Source organism: Microcaecilia unicolor, chromosome 6, assembly GCF_901765095.1.
Source record: "Microcaecilia unicolor chromosome 6, aMicUni1.1, whole genome shotgun sequence".
Taxonomy (NCBI): Eukaryota; Metazoa; Chordata; class Amphibia; order Gymnophiona; family Siphonopidae; genus Microcaecilia; species Microcaecilia unicolor.
In genome coordinates this window covers 177,753,274-177,759,273 of record NC_044036.1, presented here as the reverse complement: position 1 = coordinate 177,759,273, position 6,000 = coordinate 177,753,274, and positions in this window count along the sequence as shown.

Here is a 6,000-nt window from a genome sequence, read left to right as displayed (position 1 = left end):
CCCTAAATTCCTTTATCATTTCTGCATCCGTCTGTTTATCCTGGCCAGAAAGACGGTAGTACACTCCTATCACTATCCTTTTCCCCTTTACACATGGAATTTCAATCCACAGTGATTCCAAGAAGTGTTTTGTTTCCTGCAAAATTTTCAATCTATTTGATTCAAGGCTCTAGTTAATATACAATGCTACCTCTCCACCAATTTGATCCACCCTATCACTACGATATAATTTGTACCCCAGTATGACAGTGTCCCACTGGTTATCCTCCTTTCACCAGGTCTCAGAGATGCCTATTATATCTAATTTTTCATTTGGTGCATTATATTCTATGGCTCCCATCTTATTTGTTAGGCTCCTGGCATTCGCATATAGACATTTCAAACTATGTTTGTTGTTCCTATTTAAATCATGCTCAGTACTTGACAGTATTAATTTGCAATCTTTTGTCTGATTATTATTTTTATTTAAGGACACCTGGAGGGGCATAATCGAACAGGGACACCCATCTCTAAGGGCTTCCATCTCTAAGGGCATCCATCTCTAAGGACGTTCTGGCGAAGGGGCAGGGAAACCCGTATTATCGAAACAAGATGGACGTCCATCTTTCGTTTCGATAATACGGTCTGGGACGCCCAAACCTCAACATTTAGGTTGACCTTAGAGATGGTCATCCCCAGTTTTCGGCCAAGCAGGTACAAATCAAGGTAAGGTATACACATATGTTTGTCTTGTTGGGCAGACTGGATGGACCGTGCAGGTCTTTTTCTGCCGTCATCTACTATGTTACTATGTATAATGAAAACCGAGGATGCCCATCTCAGAAATGACCAAATCCAAGTCATTTGGTCGTGTGAGGAGCCAGCATTCGTAGTGCACTGGTCCTCCTCACATGCCAGGACACCAACCAGGCACCCTAGGGGGCACTGCAGTGGACTTGAGAAACTGCTCCCAGGTGCATAACTCCCTTACCTTTGGTGCTGAGCCCCCCAACCCCCCCCCCCCCACACACACACACACACAAAACCCACTCCCCACAACTGTACACCACTACCATAGCCCTTAGGGATGAAGGGGGGCACTTACATGTGGGCACAGTGGGTTTCGGGTGGGTTTTGGAGGGCTCCCATTTACCACCACAAATGTAACAGGTGGGTGGGGGGTGGGCCTGGGTCCGCCTGCCTGAAGTGCACTGCACCCAGTAAAAACTGCTCTAGGGACCTGCATACTGCTGTGATGGAGCTGGGTATGACATTTGAGGCTGGCATAGAGGCTGGAAAAAATGTGTTTTAATTTTTTTTTTTTTAAGGGTGGAAGGGGGTTGGTGACAACTGGGGGAGTAAGGGGAGGTCATCCCCGATTCCCTCCAGTGGTCATCTGGTCAGTTCGGGCACCTTTTCGAGGCTTGGTCATGAAAAAAAGGAACCAAGTAAAGTCGACCAAATGCTCGTGAGGGATGCCCTTCTTTTTTCCATTATTGGCCGAGGACGTTCATCTCTTAACCACGCCCCGTCCCTCCTTCAGTACACTGTCGACACGCCCCCATGAACTTTGGTCGTCCCCGTGACGGAAAGCAGTTGAGGACGCAAAAAATCGGCTTTCGATTATGCCGATTTGGGCGACCTTGGGAGAAGGACGCCCATCTCCTGATTTATGTCGAAAGATAGGCGTCCTTCCCTTTCGAAAATAAGCTAGCTGATCTACTATGGCCTCTTTTGCAACCTCACTATCAGGATACCCTGTCTTCCCTGTTTTGGTGATATATTTGAAAGATACCTTATCCCGAACCATGTGCTTTTGAGCGACTGTCGGCCTTCCCCCCGTTTCTAGTTTAAAAGCTGCTCTATCTCCTTTTTAAATGCCGATGCCAGCAGCCTGGTCCCACCCTGGTTAAGGTGGAGCCCATCCTTTCGGAATAGGCACCCCCTTCACCAGAATGATGCCCAGTTCCTAACAAATCTAAAACCCTCCTCCCTGCATCATCGTCTCATCCACGCATTGAGACTCCGGAGCTCTGCCTGTCTCTTGGGCCCTGCGCGTGGAACGGGTAGCATTTCAGCAATGTTAACCTAGAGGATCTGGAGTTGAGTTTACCTAAGAGCCTAAATTTGGCTTCCAGAACCTCTCTTCCACATTTTCCTATGTCATTGGTACCCACATGTACCAAGACAGCCGGCTCCTCCCCAGCACTATCTAAAATCTAGGTGACGCGTGAGGTCCGCTACCTTCGCACCAGGCAGGCAAGCCACCAGACAATCCTCATGTCCACCAGCCACCCAGCTATCTATATGCCTAATGATTGAATCACCAACTACAACAGCTGTCCTAACCTTTCCCTCCCGGGCAGCACTTGGAGACATATCCTCAGTGCGAGAGGATAGTACGTCCCCTGGTGGGCAGTTACTGGCTACAGGAGTACTTCCTACTTCACCAGGGTGATGCTTTACTTCTAGGGGACCTCCCTCCTCCAAGGTAGCACAAGGGCTACTAGACTGGAGGTGGGACTTCTCTACATCATCCCTGTAGGTCTCCTCTATGTACCTCTCTGTCTCCCTCAGCTCCACCAAGTCTGCTACTCTAGCCTCAAGAGAACGGACACGTTCTCTGAGAGTTAGGAGCTCTTTGCATTGGGCACACACATATGACATCTCACCAACTGTGACATAATCATACTTGTGACACTCAGTGCAAAAAACTGGATAGCACCCCTCTCGCTGCTGGTCTGCTGACTCCATCTTAGTGTTTTTGAGTTTTTCAATAATTTAAAACTTGCTACAATATTAAGTATATTAGCGTAATATAAAAGTGTCTTTTAGTTTATATAGTATATTGTATGATTTATTTAGTGTTTCCTTCTTAGATGGTAATGAAATATATTTAAAACTCTGTAAGAACACTCCTTGCTTGTTATCCTAATTACAATAACTGACTATAAATGAAGAGTTGTCCTAGGGGTGGGTGGGAAGACGAAACTAGATCCTGCAGTGCCTGCTGAGTGCCCCTTTTGTTCCTTCATGATCTAATGGTCCCATGGATGTCCTCACAGGCTTTCTGCTTCTGACGTACCTGAAAAAGTTGTTACTGTTTTTGCTTCTGCCCAGAGCCACCGAGAGACTGAACCGGGTCCCAGGCAGGGCCGACACTATCCCCCCTCCAAATTGCTGCCACCCCCCCCAATCATCGCCACTGCTTCCTCCCCGGTTCGCTGCCGCTATTGAAATACCTTGTTGGCTGGCAGGGATCCTGAGGCCCCGCCAGCCAGTGGCGTTCCTAGGAGGGGGGTGGTGGGTGCGGTCCGCCCCGGGTGCATGCCGCTGGGGGGGTGCCGCGTGCACTTGTCCTCCGTTGTTCCATGCTTCTTCTCTGCCCCGGAACAGGTTACTTCCTGTTCCGGGGCAGAGAAGAAGCATGGAACAACGGAGGACAGGCGCACGGCACGCCCCCAGCGGCGTGCACCCGGCGGGGGGGTCCTTCGCGGGGGTGTCCTTTCGCCGGGGGGGGGTCCGCGCTGCATCGGGGGGGCGCTGCACCCAGGGGGCGGGGCGCATCGGCGATCCGCCCCGGGTGCCAGCCCCCCCAGGAACGCCACTGCTGCCAGCAGAAGATGTCTTCCTCCAGTGCTGCTCATCTGCCGATTGCCTGCCCCTGCAGCTGCTTTTCCTCTCAGGGAATGCTCGGTTTGAAAACTGAGCATGCGTGCCTGAGAGGAAAAGCAGCTGCTCAGCTGGGCAGAAGAGCAGTGCTGGAGGAAGACCTGCAGTGTCTACTCCTCTGGGTCCTCCCCAGCCTCCAAGAGGGGCCCGGTTGTGGTGCCAGAGTTTTCTCTCTCCTGCTCCTGTTGGGACACGATCACTCGGGTCCTGTCAAGAGCAGGAGAGAGAGAGCCCTGCGCCAGGCATGGGAAAATTTCCCCCCCTCCCCGCTCCCCCCCCCCCCTCTCGGCGGCTCTGCTTCTGCCTCGTTTCTCTTCATATTCTCTTTTAGTCTTCTTTATCAATGCTTTGCTTCTAACTCACCAGTGCTTATGTTGTTTCTTATTTTCGTCATTTGGGTCCTTTTTTCATTCTTAGGAGGACGTTCTTTAGGCTCTAATAGCCTCTTTCACTTCTTCTTTTAACCATGCTGGCTATTGTTTTCTGTTCTTTCCACCTTTGTAAATACATGGAATAATCTGGTCTGGGCTTCCAAGATGGTTTGAAATGTGCTTTATTTTAAGATCCACTCTAATAATTAGCCCAGCTCCTATCAATATAATTTATCAGCAATCATTTTACTTTGCAATTACTGATTTACTATTGGATCCATCAGATATGCATGCATCATCCACTAGGCTGATTTCTTTTGAGCCTGGGATAGACAAGGGTGAGCATGTAACCCACAACAATCCATTGTAAACTTTTTTCATTTTTTACTTTTATAATTTCAGTTTCATTTGTATTTCTTTCCATACATAAAATAAGTCAAATACTTAGCTTAGTCTCTTCTTTACCTTCAAACCTTCACTGTGAGGTATTTGAGAAGTTATTCAGGAGACACATTCATAACTGGCATGAATTCATGTTTCACCACTGGCTGTCTCAAAGTAGTCTCCGGTCTGTATTTATCACGGGGTTTTATTTTAAAACTCGCCACATGTAGGTGAGGGTCTATGAGGGTTTTTTTTTAATTAAGAATTTACACAATATACAGGCAAGTAACATAAAGGATAGAGAAAATCCCTCTTGCATTTCCAATTAATACCCTACTGACACCCCTCCCTTATTTACTAAGTCGCGCTAGGAGCTGCCGTGCGCTAATACCGACACAAGGCTTCCCAACAAGGAAATTCTCAAGCTGCAAAGGATCCAAGAGCACATATCTATTATTCTCATAATCAATCAAAAACTTACAAGGAAATTTCAAAAAGAATGCACAAAAAATGGCACATATGAGTTGATCTTGTTGGACAGACTGGATGGACCGTGCAGGTCTTTTTCTGCCGTCATCTACTATGTAACTATCCAGCTCATTTTCGAAAATGATCGCCGTCCATAAATCAGGAGATGGCCGGCTATCTCGCAAAAGCGGCCAAATCGGTATAATCGAAAGTCGCAACATATAGGTTGCCCCAATCTGTCTGACCTATCAGATTAACTGTACATTTGTCTCTTAGATTGTAAGCTCTTCGAGCAGGGACTGTCCTTCCATGTTAAATTGTACAGCGCTGCGTAACCCTAGTAGCGCTTTATAAATGTTAAGTAGTAGTAGTAGTAGTAGTATTTTGACACCATCGCCGCTTTCCCGTTGCAGAGCCGGCGAAAGTTCAAGGGTGCGTGTTGGCAGTGAAGCGAAGTTTTAGATCCCTTTCCTGTGCTACCCACGTTAGAGAACGTAGTTCTTAGGGCATTGTACACCATTGTGCCAGCTCTGACCTACTGCTAATCTTAGTACCAGGGGACTCTTTGCCAGTGGGGCACAACCTCTGATCTGCAGATAACTGTGAGTAAAGGTGGTTATGCCAAGAAAGGACTTTTTCAGAAAGATTAGTCTTCAGGTGTGAACTGGTGTGCCAAAGTTATACAGCAGCAATAAGTCCTAGAGGCTGTATGCAGGTCCCTGGGGCAGTTTTAGTGGGTGCAGTACATTTGTGGGTAGTAGGTTTTGGTGGGGGGTTGGGGGGCTCAGCTCCCAAAGTAAGGGAGCTATGCACATGGGAGCTTTTCTGAAGTCCACCGCAGTGACCCCTAGGGTGGCCGGTTGGCATCCTGGCATGTCAGGAGGGCCAGTGCACTAAAAATGCTGGCTGCTCCCACGGCCAAATGCCTTGAATTTGGCCGGGTTTGAGATGGCCGACATAACTTTCCATTATCGCTAAAAAAGGAAACCGGCCATCCCAAACCGGCCAAATCTAATGCATTTGGCTGGCTGGAACCGTATTATCGAAACAAAAGATGGCCGGCCATCTTTTTCGAAAATACGTTTCTGGCCAGCTCTTTGCGGCGGCGCCAAAATACATCGCTGGC